The 24,598-nt window shown below is 42.2% G+C and overlaps 1 long non-coding RNA gene across 1 annotated transcript in view; it reads left to right on the forward strand.

Annotated features, from left to right (window-relative positions):
• The first annotated feature begins 2,001 nt into the window (after positions 1-2,001).
• The window catches only part of LOC308479482, a 418,695-nt gene continuing 396,098 nt past the window's right edge, over positions 2,002-24,598 (forward strand). Inside the window, exon 1 of the long non-coding RNA XR_013987703.1 lies at positions 2,002-2,182. This is a non-coding gene — a long non-coding RNA (uncharacterized lncRNA). The remainder of the gene's footprint in view (positions 2,183-24,598) is intronic.

The raw sequence follows: 24,598 nt of genomic DNA on the forward strand, positions 1-24,598 counted from the left end.
ACTGTAATGATATAACAAGGATAGGAAAAGAAGTGAAATGTAAAGATGTAAAGTTTAATTTTTTAAACCATCTGACGGGCGGGAGGAAAGTCATTAGGCTCAGTTGAGCCAAAGAGATAAAATAAGAGGGTATGAGGTTACATAATGTGATTATATGTAAAACCAGGGGTAGGCAACCTAAGGCCCGTGGGCCGGATGCGGCCCAATCACCTTCTCAATCCGGCCCACAGACGGTCCAGGAATCAGCGTGTTTTTACATCAGTAGAATGTGTCATTTTATTTAAAATGCATCTCTGGGTTATTTTGGGGGCATAGGAATTCAGTCATATTTTTTTTTCTCCATTGCTCATTGCTGACTTGTTGGGTTGCTATACAGCAAAGTTGTTTGTTTTCTCTATCCCTCCATTTTGGTACTATTTTGATGGTATTTTATTCATGGAAACAAATGGTTCAGTAGAATGCCATAATTAATGCTGAACTGGTTTCCAAACAAGCAACATGTTAAGTTGGACATCCAGACTAAGTCATACTTCGAGTAGACCTATTGAAACCAGTGTGACTTAATAGTCATGGCTAAGTTAAGTCACATTTGTTTCCATGGGTTTCCTCTAAGTATGTCTGGTATGGTTTCAAATTAGATGGGGGTCGCGCGTTGAGATTCCTGCATTGCAGGGCATTGGACTAGATGACTCTTAGGGTATCTTCAAACTTGACAATTCTAAGATTCTATGAATACATTTGGATCCAACCCACAACTTTTCTAATTAAAACATGTTCTTTTGGGCAATCTGTCTATTTAAATAGAGGTTAGCAAGAGTTTCAGTCTTTTAAATAAAGTTGAATAATGAATCGTTCCAGTCTTAAAATAAAATAAATATCATGAAGACAGAGTTTTCTGGGTCTTCTCCCACATCCTTACATCTCATTCAAATGTTATTAGTGATGCTGCTGAAGTTCAGCAAAATGGACATGGAATACAAATTTACTCAGCTCGTAATACGTTGGTGTATTCCAAAAGAAGCTAGCTCCCTTGCCCCTGGTGAAAATGGTCTTCTGCTAGTAATTTGAGCTGAGAATATGACAGGCTTATGTGCCTGTTTTGCATCTGCATTTCTCAAGTAAGTGCTCATAAGGGCAACTGCCATGTTGACAATTGGTGCGTGTTCACTGATTGCTGAAATTGACTTGAACTTCTTTTAATGGGTCTAATGCTTTACAGAATGATACCCTTGTCCTGGAGTCTTGGCTCAATTTGGCTGGGGATTTCCAAGTTAGAAAAACTCAGGCATACTGCAAAGATGGGGCATACATTATGCAAATGTGACCTTTTTTTAATAATAAAAAAGGAGCCTGACTGTTTGGAGTGATGGGAAAGACCCCATGAATCTTATCTTTTCTAAGGGGAGCAGATAGCTTGCACTGTGAATAATTAACCAATTAAAAAACCCCACAACCAAATAAATCAATTAGAAAATGTTTGCTGGGCAACCAAGGTAACCTCCCACATATTGTCTTATGGGAAGCATCACCCAAACAATTGTAACTGGAGCAACCTATCAAATTTAAAAATCCCATCTTCTGTGACATCTCTTCTATTACACCTTTCTGAAGGATTACATTCCATGGAACGAATGTAGAAGGCACCTATCACCCACCTAGAGTTGGGGAAGAAATCTGATTCGCTTAGCATTTAAAGTCAAATTTATGAAATTCACACTTTCCAAAATACGATGAGAACTAAACCAGAGCTATCGTTTGAAATTTCCACTTATCTGAATTTTTCAATGTGCTTCTCCAACCAACCAAGGTTTACAAAATTACACACATTAGTTTGAAGTGTGCATGAAATGAATATATTAGTGAAATAATATATTGAACTGCATTCTATTAGGATAAATTGCTTGAACAAATATGTACATTATTTAAGTCTACGTATAAAAATGCATTTACAGTGGTACCTCGGGTTACACACGCTTCAGGTTACATACGCTTCAGGTTACAGACTCCGCTAACCCAGAAATAGTGCTTCAGGTTAAGAACTTTGCTTCAGGATGAGAACAGAAATCGTGCTCCAGTGGCACAGTGGCAGCAGGAGGCCCCATTAGCTAAAGTGGTGCTTCAGGTTAAGAACAGTTTCAGGTTAAGTATGGACCTCCAGAACGACTTAAGTACTTAACCCAAGGTACCACTGTATTAGAAGAAATTTGCACTAAAATGCTGAAGAATTTTCATGAGGATTTTAAAAAATGTAATTTTGAAAATTGTGACAGAAATGTGGAGAACTAAATTTAAGATAGGAAAACTGAAATTGACAGATCCTTTGTGAATCTCTCATTTGACTTCAGCAGACTCCTTTGGAGAGGAAGTCTGGATAGCAGCCAGCTGGAGGCAGTATTTGTGCCTTACAATGAATCATTGGGGAGCCCCAGCATTTAATGTTCCAGGGAAGCAAGTACATTTTAGGGGTGAGCACAAGATTGCTCACCCACATTTATCTACCTTCATATTTACTTTCCTCACTGCTTGCAGCCCTAAACACTTTTGTTTTCCTGCAAAGTAAAATTCCAACCCTTTTAACCTTTTTTGAGGATCCACTCCAATATACCGTATTTTTTGCTCTATAAGACTCACTTTTTCCCTCCTAAAAAGTAAGTGGAAATGTGTGTGTGTCTTATGGAGCGAATGCAGGCTGCGCAGCTATCCCAGAAGCCAGAACAGCAAGAGGGATTGCTGCTTTCGCTGTGCAGCGATTCCTCTTGCTGTTCTGGCTTCTGAGATTTAGAATTTTTTTTTCTTGTTTTCCTATTCCAAAAACTAGGTGCGTCTTATGGTCTGGTGCGTCTTATAGATTGAAAAATATGGTAACTCCTGTACTCAGCCCCTTTGTAATGACTGCATATGTGGCAGGATTTTAACTATAGACCAAGCCACTGGCAGGCAGAGTTTTGAATGAGAACTGATGGGCAAGCCCTGCCTTCCTATAGCACAGCAAACACTCCCGAATTTGGACAAGTAATAAAGATGTAGGGAGGCCAGGAAGAATAGGTGAGATGGACCCAATAGGAAGAACACCAGCCTGGAGACATTCTTGACATGTCAAGCAAGATTTCTCAGTTTGATTGTCGTTTTGCAATGAAAAGATTGGTGGTGTTTTGCAATGTTAATTCCATGTGACAAGTTCTTTTTTGGCATCCATTTTCCTGACAAAATAGATAAAGGCTGCTTATTGCGACCAACCATTTGATTAGGAGACCAGAAATGATGAGGCAAGACACAAGGTATGGGGTAAAACTAAGGCCACTTTATTCAAGTAACATAGGAACATCATGAACTTATGCAACTGCAGAGTGGGTAAATGAAAACTGTGTGCAGGGAAGATTCTAAACTCTATGAGCCTCCTAAGTCCATTGACTGGGTGAGTCTACCCTACAGGGAGTAATAAAAGGTAAAGGGACCCCTGACCATTAGGTCCAGTTGTGACCGATTCGGGTTGCGGCGCTCATCTCGCTTTATTGGCCAAGGGAGCCGTCGTACAGCTTCCGGGTCATGTGGCCAGCATGACTAAGCCAGAGCAGCGCATGGTACCAGAACTATGACTGAACCAGAGCAGCGCACGGAAACACCGTTTACTTCCCACTGGAGCGGTACCTATTTATCTACTTGCACTTCATGCTTTTGAACTGCTAGGTTGGCAAGAGCAGGGACCGAGCAACGGGAGCTCACCCTGTTGCGGGGATTCGAACCGTCGACCTTCTGATCAGCAAGTCCTAGGCTCTGTGGTTTAACCCACAGCACCACCCACGTCCCACAGGGAGTAAAGTTAGCCCTAAATTCCCATTATTTTCCCATGCCCCACCCTTAAGGTGAGGATGGAGGTCTTCTTTTGCCTGGGGCTGCAAATTCCCAGTTGAGTGGCACAGGCTTAGCTCACGAATGATCAATACCCTGGGCTATGGTTTCCAGAGTTCAATGCACATGTCTCTGGCATCACTACTCACCCCATCTTATCATTGGAATGTTATTTATTTTTAAATAATGTCTTGCAACCTCTCAAATATACATTATTCAAAAGCAGACCCAAAGCCGGGGAGGGGGTGGGGGTTAGTTATCAGAGATTAAGAAAGCAGTCTAATCAAAAGTGAATCCCGCTTATTTGATGGGTCTTACAGCCAAGTAATCATGCAGAACTGGCAAAATGATTTGGTGAAACGAAGTTGGGAGGAACCATTTCACAAAACTATTACTCTTTGAATCACAGGGTCAATTCCATGAATTATTGATCAAATCACTGCTTTTCGCCAACTCTACTGTGACTCAACCACAACTCTGCAATAGCAGCAAAGCCCACTTGATAGATACTCTGTTTCTGAAACAACAGGACACTTAGCTCAGGATTGGAGGATCTGTCAATCTGGGTTCTCCCCGTTTCTAATTTTTCCAATTTTAAATTCAGTTCTCCACATTTTGAAACAATTTGATTTTAAAAATAATAATTAAGAATGATCCTTATGAATAATTATTTGGGGGCAAATTTATCCTCTTAGACATATTTTTGTATGCAGTTTAGATTAATGGACACATTTTTGCAAGCAATTTTCTTTAATATAATGCACTTTTATGTTATTTTCACTAGTATCATTTTCGTGCACACTTGCCTATAATGTGCATTTTTGTAACCATTGTTTTGTTGAAGTACTGCACTGCAAAATTCAGATAAGTTTGAATTTTGAAGGAAAGCTGTGTTTCAGTTCACATATTGCTTCAGAAAGTGCAGATTTGATAGATTCTGCTTTAAATGTACACCGAATCAAATTTCTCCTCCATCCCTACTACGGTTAATGGACTGGGGTCTGGGAGATTCTGGAGCACTCCTTTTTCTGCATGTCCAGGATCTGCCTCAAACCTTAACCATTTGCCTCTGTCACTTAAATATAATCAAGGTGATTTATGCAGCAGAGCAGAGGGAGGTTATTTAGGCTGTTGTTTTAAAAACAGGTGCTGGGAAACTGGAGGGGAACCTAGGAGGAAATGGAGACATATTTCATTTGTAATTCAGATCTTGCCACCTGGGAGAGTTTAGGTGACAGGCATAGACTGAGGTAATTAATCTCCTGGGCTGGGAGATGAGGACAAGAGCAGTGGTATTTTTATGCATTGGTTTTGCCAAAAGTTTAGTCTTTCTTGGCTGACATGTTACCTCTATGCTGATCAAGATCACAAATAGCATCAGAAGCTGCAAAGATTGACAGCAGTAAGAAGTGATTCATTGATTTGTTAGGGACTGCGATGATTGTCTAATTTGACAGCATGCATAATGCAGCATCCAAGGACTTTTGCATTTGTGCTGATGGACCAGGCTGTGAAGTCTGCCCACCATTCTAATTTTGTCCAGCCTTTCTGGAGAATACAGACTCAACATGGTTTGGGTTTCTCCCCTGCCGTGTACATGCTTGTATCTTTATTAACAAAGAGTATAGAAATTTAGCTTAATCAGGAGACCAAAGCCCATGGTGTCCTCAAATTCTTCCAGGGACTGAAGCAGCTGGAGTACCATCACCAACTTCCATGTTACAGGTGAGACTTTCACCGTTATTGTTGGACAAAACCTTTGCAACTGAACAAGGCCAGAAAGGCTCAGCATTCATTCCAAATGCTTTGATAAGGGCACTGGTTTGTTCTCCATGATGGTGACCTCACCACAGGGTGGTGGGTGGTGGTAGTCACCAGCTGAGAATTGGACTTAGCTTTGGCTGAAAGATGGAGAGCCTCATACGCCACTGAGGGAGATTTGAAAAAGGTGTGACAACTAGAACATTGTCCAGCCCTGTCTCTCCACAATTACTATCCCTTTGTTTCAGCCCTGCTTTGGCCACTGTCTGAGGGCTGGGAATTGAGTGCATGAAGGGCTGACCATACCAAATCTCATCTAGGAGAATATTCTTTCCTGATTGCAAAGCAGTTAACCCCTAGACTGAACCTGAGCATAACCCATCTACTGAATCACCCTTACATGATCCAAGAATGATTTTTTGCTTTCTTTGCAGGAATCTCACACTGAGGGCTCAGGGTTATCTTTTGATTAGTCAGTGCACTGAAGTCTTTTCTTCTCCTTTAGTCCAGCTGATGGCTCCCTAGCCAAGCATAGTTACTGAGGCTGATGAACTGAGGCTATCCAGTTCATCTTGCATCATGTTGTGATCCTTCTTCATCTTAACAACAGAAGCAACTGTTGCTCAGCAGGCCTGAATGCAGGAAACCAAGGTGGGATAGAAAGTGATTTTCATGTGTGTTAGACTTCCTCCCTCTGGCTGTGGGGATCTTTTGTTCCTGAGCAAATAGATGAACAGATGTACTTTTATGTTGTGAACCACCCTGAGATATATGAATATAGGGTGGTATACAAACTTATTAAATAATGATGATGATGATGATGAGGGGGACTTGGGGAGCCATATTTGAGCATATTTATGAGGAAACAGGATTCCACATCTTACTTGGAGCAAGAGTCCTGGAATGCTGCACAATTCCCTTCTACAATAACTTGTGTTGTCAGACTATCTGAAGCATTCAAAGAGCAGAGTTGCCGCAATCATTAGGAAATCTCACAGAGAAAATAATAGAATCATAAAGCTGTGAAGAGGATGACTGAAAATGACAGTATTGGGTTCTCTTTGGCCACATTCACACTATGCATTTAAAGCAATATCATCAACAGTCATAGCTTCCCCCAAATAATTCTGGGAACTATCATTTGTTAAGGGTGCTGAGCATCATTAGGATATCTATATCCCTCTCAAAGAACTACAATTCCCAGAGTTCCATGGCAAGAGGGATTTATAATAAACACAACTAATGGGCCTACTCTGAGTAAAACTTAGTTGGCTACAACCCACTCATTTCCTGCAACCTTTTTTGTGTCCTTATTATCTAGAGGTCTCTCTCTCACACACACACACAGAGAGAGAGAGAGAGAGAGAGAGAGAGAGAGAGAGAGAGAGAGCTTACCCTGTTTCCTTGCAGTTTTAATTAAACAGGACAGGAACATTGAAACCAATTCTTGGTAATGAGAAATCAATATCCTAGTACTGGCATTTTGGCAGCTATAGCAAATAGAGTATATATCCATGGTTTTAAGAGGATGAAAATACAAAATAGCAAGGAAGGCTCAATTTCTTAAATATCAAGCCCAGCAGCCTGCCTCCCTGCTCCCACCAGCAATAGATGCCGGAACAAAAGAAAGCCTGATGCTAGAACAAAAGAAATCAATTGGAGATGCATGAAATGGAGGAAAGGCTGCATAGTTAGATAGATAAGGATAACAAACTATGACTATGAATGAATTAGAAGTGTTTTCAATTCCATTCATTCATGCACTCATTCATTCATTCATTATATCCTACCTTTATTCCTGTCATCTCTAGGTGGCATACCTGGTTCTTCCCTGCCCTTGTATGCCCACAACAACCCTATAAGATAGGTTAGGATGAGATAAGGTGACTGGCTGCAGGTCAGCAGAGTGAACCTCATGCCTAACAGGAATTTGAAGGTAGGAATTGATTTAGACACTAGGAGAGGACATATGGTTTGATTATTATCCTTGCAGTCTGCCCCAGTGTGATGAGATTATCATGTTTCTGCTTCCATTATAGTATTTTTTAAAATAAATTTTCAACTAAACATATGAATTATATTCAAATTGTACGCAAATCCATCTCCTTTTTCCACGATTCCCTTCCTCTTTTATTTTTGGCATCGTAAATGGTCATACTAATCCAGGCATTTGATTTCAGGGTCCCTGAGCATCGATTCATAATAATCCTGTCGCTCCTGAATCCAAGGGAAATTCTCACTTACTAAACATAAAGGGAAATAATATGCTCGAAGAGCTTTGCCGATGCCCAGACAAAGGATAAGGAAGATGTCAGGTAAGGCCAGTTTTGTTGAGTGGTCTCAGGAGGGAAGAGGATGTAGGCAGCAGTAATGGAAAGTGAAAGGCAAACAAATCCCAAAGCAGGCCCGGTGGAGCCATAAATATCAGGGATGGTTGGGTGACCAGGCAGAGATTTGGGGATCGTTCAAAAAGCAATTAAATGCTGTCCTGGGGGAACCAGTGCATCAGAAAGAATGAGACACTTTGGACCTTTTCTAGTTCCTGCTATCTTTAATAATCTTCCAGGAGTGTGTCCCAGCCAGCAGCTGGCCTCCAGGAGTTTTCAAAGAAGTAGGGCAGTTAGAAGACAGGAATGGAAGGGGGAAGAAAAGGGCAGGAGTAGTCTGTTTCAATAGAACGTAGGGTGGCATGAAGCAAGTTGCATATAGAGGTTGATTCAGGTGAAGTCAAGTTTTTATTTTGAAGGCAGGTGCTTGTCATAGGAGCAGAGGAAGTCGTCGCATACCTCCAATCCTCCAGTTTGGGTTTCTTTCTGTTTTTATTGCGCTACAGCTCAAGTGCGCCCCTACATACTTCAACAATGCAATAACATTTGGGAAGCGTTGCAGGCCAACTAATAAAGCAGAATGGTGAGTGGGTGGTCCAGTACAAACCCCCCACTAAGGCACTATTATTGCATCCATGGCATGTTGCGGAATAGTGTACATACATGAGGGGCCAACACATAGGCAAGCTTTCTGACTTTGAATTGTTTTGTCCGATCACAGAATTTAGATTCCAAAGTGCAGAATTTGAGGGGTTTTTAAAATTAAAAACAGAGAGCTATTTTGAACAGACTTAGCTTAGTGTGTCCACAAGGCTAATTGTTCATCAGCTTCTCGCATTTATTATACTTATAATTAATCAGGCAGCTGCTACTGGCATCAAGCAGGAACCAGGAGCACTTTGTGTGCTCTAACCTTGAAGAAGAAAATGGTTGATGCTATACTTTTGTAAGCAGGGACAAAGAGAACAACACAGCCTATATTGACCCAGCAAGAGCAACAAAGACAGTGCAGCAAGGTCAACCTGCAGCTCATTGAAACTACCCAATCCCCTGAAGCGGGAGAGAGATGATTAGGTGTGCTCTGTGCCTCTGCATGTGAATAGGGGGATTAGGTGCTCCTAGATGAAGCTAGTGATGTCATCCAACTTCATAATTACTTGGGTTGGAATACAAATTTGTCCAGCTTGTAATACTCAACTATTTCTCCCCAAATCCGCCTTTGGCTTGGAATGTAAAACAACATTTTGTAAGATTCTGCACATGCATGGCCAGGATTAAGCTGATCTGGTGCCCAAGGACAGCTGTTGTCTCAGTGTGTGCACAAAAGGTCTTTGATGTTCAACCCTTACTTTCACTGAAATTATCCCTGGTAATTACACACCAGCTGCATTATGGGTTCCTGTGCAGAGGTTCTTTAACGCTAAACCCCTTATTCTTATAGGAATATAGAAACCTGCCTTATATCAGCCAGCTCATTGGACCATCTAGCACAGGATAGTATAAAACTCTGACTGGAAAGTGACTCACCGGGCTTTCAGACAGGAATCTTTCCTAGTCATATGTGATTGCTCTAAAATGGTGAACTATTGATTTTTTAAAGGATATGTGGGATTTTGATAACATGGTAAAATGTCTAGTGGCTTTCAGTGGAACCTTCCTTAGGGACACATGAATTCAAAGTATTGAACACTTGTAAGCGATAACTACATACCTTTTCCAGCACCATTTTGAGGCCTGCTTTTATTCTCTGCTGTGGTGGCTTCTAAAACTTAACATACCGTCTTTTTCGCTCTATAAGACGCACCAGACCACAAGACGCACCTAGTTTTTGGAGGAGGAAAACAAGAAAAAAAATATTCTGAATCTCAGAAGCCAGAACAGCAAGAGGGATCGCTGCGCAGTGAAAGCAGCAATCCCTTTTGCTGTTCTGGCTTCTGGGATAGCTGTGCAGCCTGCATTCGCTCCATAAGACGCACACACATCTCCCCTTACTTTTTAGAAGGGAAAAAGTGAGTCTTATAGAGCAAAAAATACAGTAATTTGCTGGTGCACCATCCATTCCTGGCAATCCATTCCCAGTGACAGGAACCTGTTTGGAACACAAGCAGAATAGCGCATCCTCATCAAAATTCTGCAAACAGCAGGTTAAGAACATAAGAAAAGTCTTGCAGGCTCTGGCCAAAGGCCCATTAGGGCCCAACATTCAGTTCTCACAGTAGTCAACTAGATGCCTATAGGAAGTCCAAACAGGATCAGAGGGCCATAGTACTCTCCCCACTTGTGATTCTCAGAATCTGGTATTCAGAGACATACGAACTCTGACAGTAGAGGTAGAACATAGCCATCATGGCTAATAGCTATAGATAGTCTTGTCCTCTTCTACAACCATTCAAGTGGGTCGCCATTGCTACGTCTTTTGGAAGAAAATTTCATCATTTTATTACACAGTGGTACCTCGGGTTACAGATGCTTCAGGTTGCAGATGCTTCAGGTTACAGACTCTGCTAACCCAGAAATAGTACCTCGGGTTAAGAACTTTGCTTCACGGTGAGAACAGAAATCGTGTAGCAGCGCGGCGGCAGCAGGAGGCCCCATTAGCTAAAGTGGTGCTTCAGGTTAAGAACAGTTTCAGGTTAAGAATGGACTTCCAGAACGAATCAAGTTCTTAACCCGAGGTACCACTGTACTCTTTATGAAGAAGTTCTTTGTTATGTCTGTCTTGACATAACATTCAGCTTCTTTGGATGGCCCCGAGTTGCCAGTATTATGAGAGAGGAAGAAAATTACCAACCAGGGTTCTTGTTCTACAAACCTGTTCAAATCAGACAGAGGTCCTGAACAGCTCTGAGAGATGGTGAGAAGATGCAGGCATTGATTCCCAGATTGTTGAAATCCCCAGCAAGGGGTTCTGAAGCAACTCTGCTAGAGCCTTCAGATGCAGGCTCATTTATATGCACATGTAAGGATCTTGATTTGCCATTGCAGCTGCCACTACAGGGATCTGAGCATCTGGTTCTTGGCAGGTTTGAGTCCTATTACTCTGGCCTTATAGTGATTGATATTCAAAATTAATCGGAAGATGGAATGTGCTGGGCTAGCAGGAACAGAAATGTCTTGAAACATCATTCTCTTGTATTTGCATATAGAAGTCAGAGATCATAAGGGGATTATCTTTCGTCCCATTCTTGAAGGGTCTTTCAGAATTCTTTGTAAAGGCCAGCCAAGGGTCATCTAATTCAACTCTCTACTGCAAGAAAGAGCCATCTACTCCACCCAGGAGCAATGGGGCTGCCTTATATGACTCAGAACCTTAGTCCATCTGTCTCAGTGTTGTCTGGCTGTGATTATCTGGGGTTTTCAGATAAGATTTCTTCCCATATGTACCTGGAGATATCGGAGACTGAACCAGAGACATTCTGCGTGCAAAGATTTAGGCCTGAACAGCCTGTACAGCAGAAGAAATTCCTCTCAGAATAAGGACCAGAACCACCAAGAAGAAGATAGTAGGGAATTGTAATAACATCATTGGATTCCAAGATTTGGGGCCAGAACTTCAAACCAAGTTAAACATCTTTGCATACAATAATATTTTACTCCTCAACCCATAGACTGATGCAACATTCATACTTATCCTTGCCCATAAACAGCATTGCCAGTAAGTTATTTTCCATATTAAAGGGAAATCTTCTGCTTGGCTGTCCTTTGCAGTGAGATATGGGTGAGGAGCCAAGCTTTTGGCACCTGTTCTGACCATTATTTTCCTTCTTTGGTAGAAAATTGTTTTGAAAATCTCCTGGAAGGTAAAACAATAATTATTCATTTCATAAAAAGCAGCTCTGTGACATTGGATCTCCAAATCTTGTTATGAAATTAAGCTCTTAAGACTGACATCTTTCACAACACAAATCTCAGAGGGATGTAATTGGATTCAGAAATGTATTCACTTACGAAGCAGACATATACACCCCGCCTTCTCCCTCCATTCTTTGATTCCTCCAGCAAGGATTCAGCACTGTTCTTATTTGCCTTTCTAATGACCGCTGCACTTTGTCTTCCCGCTTCCTTGTGATCAGACCAAGACATTCACTTGTATTGCTGCCCTCTGGGGAGTCCTGGGGCTTACTTTCAAGGTGTAGTCAAAATAGGTATGGACACACACACAAGCTGTGTTACTTGGGATCAGCAATTTGCATTGTAACAAAGGAAGTTGTATCTTTACAATTTGCATTTAAATAAGATGCAATTCATAGCCATGCACATTTGCAAGGCTCCACTGCGCTTTACCTGGATAAATGAAAAGGATCTAGGGAGCTGTCAGCAATGCAATGGAAAGTGTGAAGAAAGGGTGAGGCTGTAACTCAGTGTAGCTCAGTCCCTGACATCTCTATAGAGAGAGCAGGGGACGAAAAAGATGCTGGAGAGCTGATGCTAGTTAGAGGAAGGCAGTACTGGGTTTGATAGACAAATAGTTCATCTCTGATCTGATCTAAGCAGTTTCCTGTGTGGCATTTATTTATAAAACTCTTTGCATAAGTATAATGTACTCATAAAACGGGTCCTGTTTGGACACAGAGACTGGGATCCAAATATCTACTTTAGAAAGGGTTGTAAACAGCCAGAAGGACTTTTGACTTTTCTCAGGGTGGTACTGATGGACTCTGGCTCTTCTTTCAAAATGTCCCTGCACTGAAGGCCTGTGGCTCTTGTTCCTCTAAGCCTCAGTTTTCCCTTAAAGAAAGCACGATATAAACCCACCATTCTCAACTCCATGTCTCTAGGTTGGTTTAATGTCTAATATGATTCACAGAGCCCTGGCAGCTTTTCTAATAGCCTGGAGTGTTTTTCATTCTCTGCCTTATGCCACATTTTGAGTCCACCACTGAGGACCCTGCAGAATTCCTTCTGGGCTCCAATCATATCTGTTTGCTAGGCATGGATGGATCAGCCTATTTTCAATCCAGGTTATTTTAGCATGCCCATTATCACAGGTACGCTTTCAATTACAATTATTATTTTAAACTGCACAGAAATTTGTTTATGTTTTTCTATGCATTGTCCACTAAAATACACAGTTTTCTATGCATTTTTCCATACAGTTTTAGCAGACATGCGGGGGGGGGGGGGATATCCCATTGTGTAAGTGGAATATTGGATGCATCACTCAGTACTACTTTGGATACAACCCATAATTACAAAGCAATTTCCCCCAATATAATACATTTTTGTATATTATTTCCACAAATATGTACATTTTAATGCACACTTTACCATAATATATGCATTTTTGTAACACATTTCTTGGGTAAATAACTGCATTGCAAAATTCAGAGAAGTATGAATATTGGAGGATGGCTGTGTTTTTGGTTTGTGTATTGTTGTAGAAAGTGCAAATTATGTAGGTTTGCCTTTAAGTGTGAACTGAATTAGCTTTCTCCCCCATCCCTGCAGGTAACACCAAGGGGAAACTTGCTAACCGTTGCAAGTTTAAATATAAGAAGTTTTCTATTAGAAATGGAAGCAGCCATGAAAGGTTTGTGGTGGTACACTTTGCACATGCACAGTTACTTAGTGCACACACAAGAGATTGACAGCTGTCTATCTGAACTACTACTAATAAAATAATAATAGTAACAACAGCAACTAGTGGAAGCCCATAAGAGACTACAAACATTTCACAGGATGTACTGTAACTGAGGGGACGCGGGTGGCGCTGTGGGTAAAACCTCAGTGCCTAGGACTTGCTGATCGTAAGGTCGGTGGTTCGAATCCCCACAGCGGGGTGAGCTCCCGTCGTTCGGTCCCAGCTCCTGCCCACCTAGCAGTTCGAAAGCACCCCTAAGTGCAAGTAGATAAATAGGTACCCCTTTATAGCGGGAAGGTAAACGGCATTTCCGTGTGCGGTGCTGGTGCTGGCTCACCAGATGCCGCTTAGTCACACTGGCCACGTGACCCAGAAGTGTCTTCGGACGGCGCCGGCTCCCGGCCTCTTAAGTGAGATGAGTGCGCAACCCTAGAGTCAGACACAACTGGCCCGTATGGGCAGGGGTACCTTTGCCCTTTACCTTACTGTAACTGATATGGCCTTCCAATATGCCTTTTCCATCAAATCTTCTCCCAGGCTACTATGGAGATTCCCAGCTTTGATGCAGCTCTTAACCAGCTGCACAGAGGTGAGGAAAGGATATATTTAAAATACAGCCCCCAGAAGGGCATTGGAATTACCATACTGGTCCAACCTAGCTCAGCATCCTGTCTGGCAAAAGCCACATGCCCCAGGAAGGTTTACAAGCAGATGACAATGGTAACAAGGCAAGCTGCCTTTTTGCCAGCAGCATAGAGGGAAATGAAAATAATTAAAAGTAAAGATGGAAAATGAATCACCAGAGAGATGTTTGAGCCAATAATTAAGAAATAAGAATTAGCACCAGTAGTAACAAAAAAATTAAGTTGTTGGCAAGCTCATTGAGCTTTAAATTGCAAATGGTTTAGCACACTCATTATATGAATATTTCCATGATTTCATATTAAAACAATACTTCAAATTCTGTATAGATGTAATAATTTGAAGCAATCTGAAGACTCTGTCAAGCCCTGAACTTTCATCCCTTGCTAGGCTGGAGCATCTTTGTGACAACTCCTACCCTGATTTAGCAGTCTTTTGCCAATTTCTTCATTATTTCTTCCTCTGAGCTTAAAGCAACAACACTCCCCTCTCCACACCCCCAAGGCTTTCAGCGACAAAGGGACCACACAGCCAGAAGAGTCCCTGAGAGCATTTCCACTTCCTTAATGCTAATTTAAAACAATTACATTCTTGTCTCAGAGTTTGGTCATTATTTTATTTTTATTTTTTTTAAAAAAACATACTGGGGAGGTTCATTACACACTGCAAAGGGATGCAGTGCATCAAATTCAAATTCAGGAATAGCATTAAGTGCAAACATTACGATGGAGTGGCAGGCTACTCATCATCTTCCATTCTGGTTCCCACCCAACACACGCAGACAGAGGCTCTCCCTTGGAAGAAAGAGATCTTTATTTAGGCTAGTAATGGAACAGGCAGTGGTGCTCAGGAGTTTGGGAGCAGGGCAAGAAGTTCAGAACTGGACAGAAATGGTGAAGATGTCCTAACAAGATTCCCTCTCTCTCACACCAAGCTTTTAAAGAGTGCATTCCCCTGGGAGACTCACCTTTTGGGAATATTAGTGTTGCAAGTGCAACCATTGAGGTGGATGGGTCTACTCTCTCTTGTGAAGGTGACACCTTGTTCTAGATGACAAGGCTGCACCCACCTGCTCAGGCTCCTGTTCAGCCACAGTCATCTTTTGTTCAGCCCTCACCCCTAGTCTCCACTGAGGCTTCCCACCCTGCAAGAAGCATTGACGAGAGAGCTAGCATCCCTGCTTCCCTTTCCAAAGTGACTGAAGTTGAGGTGGAAAGGGTGGTTCCCCTCCCCAACCCAGACCCCCCTCCCAATTCAGCTCATGCCCTCTGTTTCTTCCTCCTCCATCAGAACTTGTTAACCCAAGCCTGATTTGGCAGCACTATGGAACTCATGACTTTCTCGGAAGAAATCAGGCCAAAGGCCATCCAGTCTAGCACCTTGTTCTTACAGTGGCCAGCCAGGTATCTGTAGGAAGCATGCAGGCAAGACACAAGCCAAACAACACTCTCCCCACTTGTGATTCCATCCAACTTGCATTCAGAGGCATCTCATCTTACTCTGGCAAAGGGAAATTCATGGAACACCCATGCCATACTTTAAAAAATATTTGAGGGGGTTGTGGAGCCATGGAGATTAACTCTGTCCCTACCAATGCACATGCTGGTAACCCACCTCATTGTCCATGTACTCAGTGAGCTTGAGAAGGGGTTCTGTGTGCATATCAATGTGCATGCATTTAGCTCCTCCTTGTAAGAGGTGTTTCTGAATAGCCAAGGATGCTCCCTCAGGTATGCATGCCAGTGGTAGAGGTCATGGATGCTGAGTACAGTCCTGCTCCCCTCCTCAATGTGTGAATGGTGTTTACTTGGGAGGGAATTAAAGGAAATACACATGATCCAACATCATATAGTCCAGCAACACCTGGGGAGCCTAGGATTTGAGGCAGGCGGTATTAGAAGATGCAGAAAACCAGAGCTGTAACTGGAGATGGAAGCAACCTCAAGCCTTCACTCAATAGATATGAGTTTGAGGTATGCACATCCCAACCAAAATCCAAATATCCATTTGAGTTCTGGTACCTGGTATCTTTACAGACCCCTACATACTTTGCAGATCAAAAGTGCTTTGGCTCTAGGGTACTCATAGCCTCTGGCTAACACACCTCTGGCTGCTGCACAATAAATAACTCCTCTCAGCCGATCTGTCTTTTCTATGGAGATTAATTTATTATTAGGGTAGGGTGGAGTGCAATTGTTTTAATGAAACGTTTTGGCTGGCTGCACAGCAAATGTATTCATCTAATAGTGCTATTATTCCTTCTGTGCAGCAAGCCAATTTTTCCATTGTTTCTTATATTTTGCTGCATTTGGAAGCTTCGTCCTCACTTTTCATTTCACACAAAATGGGGTTCGTAATTTGAAACACAAATTCAAATGAATATGTGCTGGCTGGGTGTAGTTCCTCCTCGTCCCATAATCAGCATCCATTATGGTTTGTATCACCCATATGTTGTGCAGAAACAGGGTTCTAGAATCAACAAACAAGATTCTTTGAGGAAGGGCCAGAGCTCAATGGTGGAGCACGTGTTCTGCATGCTAAAAGACCCACCCAACTGGGGGGGGGGGATCTCTAACTGAAATCCTGGAGAGCTGTGTGCAGACAATTATATACCCCTGGACTTTGTTCACCATTATATAAGTTCTATTCATTTCTGCACGCTTTCACTGCAAGCACATTATCAATGGAGTTTAAGTGCTCTGTTCCTACTCAGTTTTAACTAGGAATGCCTGTGATTCATCATTAACAGCATCAGGCTGCACACCTCACCCAAAATTCTTCATCCAAGAAGCTATTACTAATACATAAAGATAGCCACAAGCATTGAATGGGAGTCAAAATGAACTCCCTTGCACCCCAAGCTGTTACAAGAAGGTGGTGCTTGATTCCTCAAGACTGTACACTTTCAAAGAAAGAAAGAAAATAATCAGGACTACATTTAATATCGCTAGCTAGAATGTTCATACAAAAGGCTTACATATTCAAGCACACAAACTTCTGCAGAGATGTCTGCATGATGGATTGCAGGACCACACACATTTACCTTGAACTTTTGCCTACCTCTCCTGCATACTGTCTCATTTTTTAACTTTTCTGAAGGTGAAATTTTTTAAAATAGTTTTCCAGCTCTGAAACCATGCCCATTACCTTCTACCACACATTAAGTGACAAATTGTATCCACTTGCAGTATCATCACTATCCACCAAGCACAATGGGCATCATAGAATCACAGAACTGTTGGAAGGGACCCTGAAGATCATCTAGTCCAAACCCCTGCGATGCAAGATTATGCAGCTGTCCCATACAGGGATAAACCTGTGACCTTGGCATTATCACCACCATGCTCTAACCAACTGAGATATCTCAGAAACATTTACACTTCTCAGCTTATCAATGATAGCTCCCCTACTGTAGAGTAGTAACAAAAAAAGTGGACTTTCAGTCTGGTTTTGACCTATTTTGAGTTTGCAGACTTTAGACTTCAAAACTCAAGAGAGGTCAAAACGAGACTGAATTCAAATTAATGTAGCTAGAAATTATTGCTGTGTCTTTATAGCAGTTTTGGGCATTGCAAAAGTAACTTGTCTTTAAGAACCCAGGTCTATTAGGTTAATCTCAAAAATGGCCTCCCTTCACCCAACACGAGCTCAAGAGAAACCTATAGCACAAGTCAATGCAGTTAAAAAAATATACTTCCCTCATTCTCCCCTCCCAGAAAGCAGATTACTTCTGTCAGGAAGACAGAATGGGAAAAGCCTTCTAACAAAATCATGGACGAACTAGCAGTAGGTGACAAGTAATTAAGGAACAGAAAAATGTATAGGAAACTCATTTGGATGAGCTCTGGCTGATTAATATAGTCACAACATTTATTTTCTTTATTTATGACATGCTGCTGCAGTAAGTTCATGTGCAATACCCCCGTATACTAAACTGCTGGTGACATACAAGGGGAATGAGGAACCCTGAAAGAAATCAAGCTGAATTATGTGGTTGTTATTCAGTCCCTCCATCACAGTGCCTGGTTTTAGTTCTTATATATAAAATGATACTGCAGCTAAGAAGTCTGTAAATATCAGCTAGCTAATGACATGCAAGAAGCTAGGAGACAATCCGTCATATTTCGTCATGAGCCATCCATCAGTTTTAAATGGCTTGAAGACGGGTGTCAATTACCAGTTACTACAAATGGCCCCTAAAAGTGATCAGAATTAGGGCTTCATTGTGCACAGTGCTGTATAAATAATATCAATCATTCAAATTTAAATCTATCAAGTATAAGTAATGCTAGTCCTGCCAATTACCTGGAAGCCTGACAATCTTTTCAAATCAAAGAAATTAATTCTGATCTGTGGCCCTTCCCAGTAAGAATACCACCTCATGCCATATCAGCTACATGAGCAAGTTGATTGTGCCTTGGGTTTGTGTGCTTACAAGGACAGGCTTGGTAGAACAAGCCTTCCTCTCCAAGTCACACTCCATGGCGTCATTCTGGGGTGGCCACTATGCAGGTGGAAACAGGAAGTGTGTTACCACTCATTGCTGTGAAGCAGGCAGTGGCAAGAGGGAAACCCCTGGGCTGGTTTTATCCCTGCTTTCACTCCACAAGCTTGTCTCCCCCAAATTCAACCTGCAAGTTCTCATGAGAGAACTTTCAATTCAGCCTTAACCAGAGCTTCAATAAATTTGCTCTCAGGAGTGCCGCTTTGCAAACTTTGCCATTGAATATTCTGCAGCAATCCTTTGAATGGCAGAATATCTTCCTAGAACAATTGGTATCCACCTAATGGTATCCAATGGCATTTTATATCTAACCAATGATAGCATTTGATAGCTGATATACAATGGCGTTTCATATTTGACAGTCCTAAGAGTGTATATGCAATCATGTGAAACAATATTTGACAATCTTGAGAATGTATATATGCAGTGGCATGGAAATAATCTTTATACAGTCTACTTTAGGAAACACTTACCATGTCAGCATCAGCCTAGGAAATTATCTGTGTCTGCTACGGGAAGAATTCTAATACTACAGTTGAATTTTTCATATTAAAAATACAGATGTTGCCCAGAAATTTTTCATTCAGAAATGCCTGGTGAAATTGGAATATCCAGAAACTTTCAAATATTTTTAGCTCTGTTATGAATTAATTGCTTTGGAATCTGGAGCTGTGTGGGCTCCACTCTTTGATTCCCTCTGATTTTTTTGTTTTGCAAGTTCTCAACATATCACATGAAGCTTCATGGGTGACACTAGGTACGGCAGGGGCACCAACTGCACAAGGCTCTGAGTGCAGAGTACCCACACTGCAGGGGCCCCTATGCAACTTCCAGTGCCTCACAAAGCACCAGAAGTCATGTCTGAGGCCTCATGAGGCCACAGAGATGCTGTCCGAGGCCTTGCAAGACCTTGGAACCTGACTTCCGGTGGCACCAGAAATCGGGTTCTGAGGCCAGGGAATGCGTGCTGAGCACCCATAACCTGAGGCCCAAGTCAGCTCCCCTGAGGGACAGTGATACAGTATGTATTTTTTCCAACTTGTTAAGCCCTTTCATTAACACTAATCTGAGGTTTAATACCTGATTTATGAAGACCTGCTGAGTTGCCATGTATAACTGACCACTGCTGGATTTAAGGATCTTCATAGTTCAAAACACATTATCAGCATTTTACATTAATCCAGGAGTCTAGCTTGCATATAGAATCCCCAGGGCGACACTAGACTTTCCAGTGTTTTGAGAAAGACCAGGTAGGGATGCTTTTGCTAATTTAAAGAAAGCAGCATGCTTTAACCCATACAGTAGACCAAGTGCCATGATGCTAGGTCAAGCAGAGAAAACAGGCTTTGAACCCTGGATTTTCTAGGAGCTGAGATGGAGCTCAAGACTTTTCAGTCAGCGACACACTGGTTATGAAATGCCTTCCCCAAAGACTTTTGCCTTGTGCCTAAATTTCAGTCTTTTCAAAGTTTTCAGCAAGCAAAAGCATTTTTTTTTACCTGGGCACGTTAACTTGTAAATCCTAGCAGTTGAGTGGTATTCAATTAAGTTTTACTCATAAGTTACTGGACCTAACCCCTGGGGTACTGGGAGTGATTTATCAGTATCTGTATAATAATTACTGGTGGTTTTTAAGGGAGGCTACAAGGAGGTTGGTGGTGGCCCTTGTTAGAAGTTGGATTAATATGCAAATTTATATTTCTCCTAAGGTTCAGGGCCATTTGGTTGTAAAAACATGAGTTGGACTCACGACCCTGATTAAAATGTATTGGAAAAATTAATAGGCCAAACTCTCATCTGGAAAATGTCATCTATTATGGCAAGAGATGGCATCAGTGGCATTCTACCACGAATGAATCTCATCTCTGTTGCTCTCCCAACCCTCGTAACATTGAACGTCTTGCAAAAGCTTAAGGGGCAGTACAAATTAGGTTTCTGCCTGTGCCTGAGCATCGTAATACAAGTCCCACTGCAAGGGAAAAGTAGCAAGTAGAGCCGACAGTCTAAGTTTGAGCTGCAGCATTGCTCATAAGGTCCCTCCAGATCTGAGCTCAGCAGGAGGCGTGAGGATGTCAGCTGCCAGCCCATCTGGCAATGCAGCTGGAGGGCGTCGGGATTAAAACACACAAACAGCTAGAAATAGAACCGAAAATCGAAAAGATTCAGAAGAGTCTCGCTGTCTGAGGGGGCAGGAGGAAGCACTAGGAAGGCACAAATGGTGCGTGAGTGGGAGAAGTCTTTGTTTCACTAGAACAGGTAGATCCCCACTTTAGCTAGGTATGGTGTCAAATTATCACAGAGTATGGCTTGAGAGACTGCCTTATCCCTTCTGGACCCAGTAGAGGAGATAGTTTCTCCTGCAAGTTCAAAGATCTCACATGCCTCATATGTTTTTCTAAGAGGCTTTCCTAGCTGAATAGATGGGTCTTTACCACTAGTTCAGGTTTTAGTCCCTTTTTAATTGCATTTAATTTTATTATATACACTTCAGCAACATCTGGAGGGCCAAAGGTTCTCCACACCTGGTCTACACCCTTTGAGCTATAGTATGCTCAAGATACACAATGTCCTTGTGTGGGCTATGATCTCCTGTCCATTTACATCTTGTAAGGCAATTAAGAGCAGCTCTGAACCCATCCATTGAGGCATGCAAGGCAATCCACTACTCCAGGTTCAGAGACAGGCACAGCTACTCCTAAGCAGGAAGCCTGGGCTGAGCTTCCCCCTCCTTCCATCTCCCAGGAGGCCATATACTGACAAGCATGAGCAGCTCAGTTTATAGACACTCACCAGATGGATTCTGTTTACATTGAATGCCATTCTGCACAGACTCCTCCAAACCTCTGCTGAGTGATTGAAATAACCAGGTCTGTGAAGGCAACCTGCAAAATGCCAGCCATGTACATTCTCAGTCTGTTTCTCCTTTCCTCCAGGATGTCACTGGAGATCCAAAGGCCCAGCACTTCAAGGGGCTTGTGTCAAATTACCATGACAGTGTGTGTGACAAGGGTGCTTGCTAAGAAGGGGCTCTTTCTGCAGAGCTCAGATGGAACATGGCAGGCAACAGCCCTGTCAAAGCACTTGGGATTAAAACCTGTCATACCTGGGCTTTGACATTTCTATTTCATGCCGATTTCTGTATTCCCAGTCTCTTCATCACTGAGCTGATGACTCCATTCTTTTATTTTTTAAAAAAATGTTTCCCCTTCTGCTTCTGTGACAGTTCCCGGATCGGGATAACCAAGCCATAGTGATCCAAGCTCTTCTTGTCTCATAGTTACATTACTGTAATGTGCTCTGGGTTGGACTGCCTTTGAAGACTGTTCAGAGATTGCTGCTAATGCAGAATTCTGCTGCATGATTATTGATTGGCGCCTCAGCACACTATCATATAAGATCAGTTTTGCAGGATCTGCACTGGTTGCCTGTTTGTTACCAGGCCCAATTTAAGGTTTCAGTGTTGGTCTTTGAAGCCCTTGATGGTTTGGAACCCAGTTTTCTGATCAAAGCACTTTCTCCCATATTTTCCAGTCCTGAACTGCTGCCTTGGAGCTCAGCTGACTCTACTCTTGGGTTTGGCCCTTTGATCGGCATCTGTCTGATTTGCCTGTGACCACATAAATTGCCCTTCTGCTGCTTGTTTGCCCATTCCAATACTGAGCCCCAGTTGCATCCTCTCTAGAAGTTGGGCAAGGTCTGACACATTTTACCTACAGGTGCAATCTTCTATACTGCTTGGCAGGATGACATTTGCAGACAGTTTCCTCTGGGGTGAGACGGCTGATCCCTGAGGCATATGTCTGTCTTCTATGGGCTCTTCTTGCCAAATGGTACAGAAGATTTTGGCACACAACAGGTACAGGCATGTCATAAAAGCCCTATGCGGCTTAGGACCCTCGTACTTACGGGACCGACTCTCCTGGTATGTCCCGCAGAGGACCCTAAGGTCCATGAATAATAATAGTTTAAGGATCCCAGGCCCCAAAGAAGCCAGATTATCCTCCACCAGGGCCAGGGCTTTCTCAGTGATGGCTCCGACCTGGTGGAATGCTCTGTCCCACGAGACTAGGGCCCTGCAGGACTTGATCTCCTTCTGAAGGGCCTGTAAGACAGAGCTATTTTGCCTGGCCTTCAATTTGAATTAGCCTGACCCTCCATTCCCTTTTTCCTTTCCTTTTTTATGAAGAAACCCTTCTGGGACCCCACATTTAAACTCTTCTCTGGTCTCCTTGCTGGCCCTAGTAGGACCAACTTGGCTAGTTAGCCCTGGTGATCGTTTGATGTTTACTGACTGGGTTCTCCCCCCCAAAAAATGACCCTGAATTTTTGAATTTTATTGACATTGATATTGCATTTATGTTGTATTTTGTGCTGTTTTTGTGCTGTTTTTAAATCACATATTAATCAATGTTTTATATTTGCTGTTAGCTGCCCTGAGCCAGGTTTTTAAACCGGGAAGGGTGGGGTATAAATAAAAAATTATTTATTTATTTATTTTGTCATAAAATCAAGAGGTGTGAACACATGTTATAGCTCTTCCCAAGTGATTATCAGAACCTTTCTATGCAGTTGCACCTACTTTGTAGTTGAGACAGATCTAGAGAAGAGGAAAATTGTCTTCAACCTAGACAGAGCATTTCAGAGGACCATCTGTCTATCACAAGTGACTTTACAGTGGCCATGTGCCCTACTTTACAGAATCTTCAGTTTGAAGGTTTGGCTGGTCCAAGTCCACTTTAGAGATAAAGAACCATGAGATGGGAGAGAAGTGTTCTCAGTAATGAGCAACTAGTCACAGTCTTTCCCACCATGGTGAGATGTGTTTGCTTAAATGTTAGTAATTATTTCTACATAACTACATATAAATTAGCACATGTAAAGTTTATGCAAATCTGCATCCACCTTTGACCGCTTTCTTGTGATGCATTTCCATTATATTGTATTGTATTATAATTATAATTGCTATTACTATTAGAGTATATTAACTCAGTGGTGAACTACCATTTGGTATATAATTTAGTCCATTCACATTTCTCATTCTATTAGTATAACATGGGTGGGGTAGATCTCCACAATGCTTGAATACGTACAGTCATCTTTCACTTGGCTCTCATTCTTGCATATTCATGCCATATGCAGAGTTTGGGGCTGCAAGGTTTCTGTGGGGAATCCCATGGTGAGATGCCGGTTGCCATTCATCATATTGAGTACCACTTATCTTCTGAAGTCATGTGTCTCCCTTTTAATAAGTCTTCACCGCTCAGGCATGTTGCAAATAGCTCCCTTGCTACTGAAGCATTATCCTTCCTAATGAGCAGGGGAACACCAGAGAAGAGAATGACCCATTTTTCTCTGTCACTGCTGGTAGATCGGGACATGCCAATTTGGTAAACATTTTAATAAATTGATTCAATTTGGTGTGCAGAAAAGAGGTGGGGGATCTAAAGAAGCCAGTGGGAGAATAAAGGGGGGGGGGAATCATATGAAATGTTTCTGGAAAAAGTGGTAGATGATGAATCAGTACATTATAGTGGTTGCCATTCAATCTGAGAGTAAAGACAGACATAGCATTCAATGCATGCTAAATGTGGAACATTCAGCAAATCAAGAGGCATCTGTGGGTTGGTTTTGGGGGGGGGGTGTTCAAACCACTTCCACCACACTTAGAATGACTGTCCTCACCTAGAGAAGGGGTCTGCAACATAGTACCCATGGATGCACATGAGCCAATGCATTTCCTGCTACCCATTGGGTTCCCCCTCCCCTGTTCCTCCCCCTCCACTGAAATTATGCATGAAAGAAGCCTACTGTAGCCAATCAAATGTTTTTTTCCTGCAGGGGAGAAGAGTAAGTGTGCATGTGTGCAAGGTTGCAAAGTGTACATGCATGTGTGGCTGTGGATTGTGCATGGTGTCTGCAACAGTTTCTCGGGTT

This window comes from Podarcis pityusensis (genome assembly GCF_964106645.2).
Source record: "Podarcis pityusensis genome assembly, chromosome: 6".
NCBI classification, from domain to species: Eukaryota; Metazoa; Chordata; class Lepidosauria; order Squamata; family Lacertidae; genus Podarcis; species Podarcis pityusensis.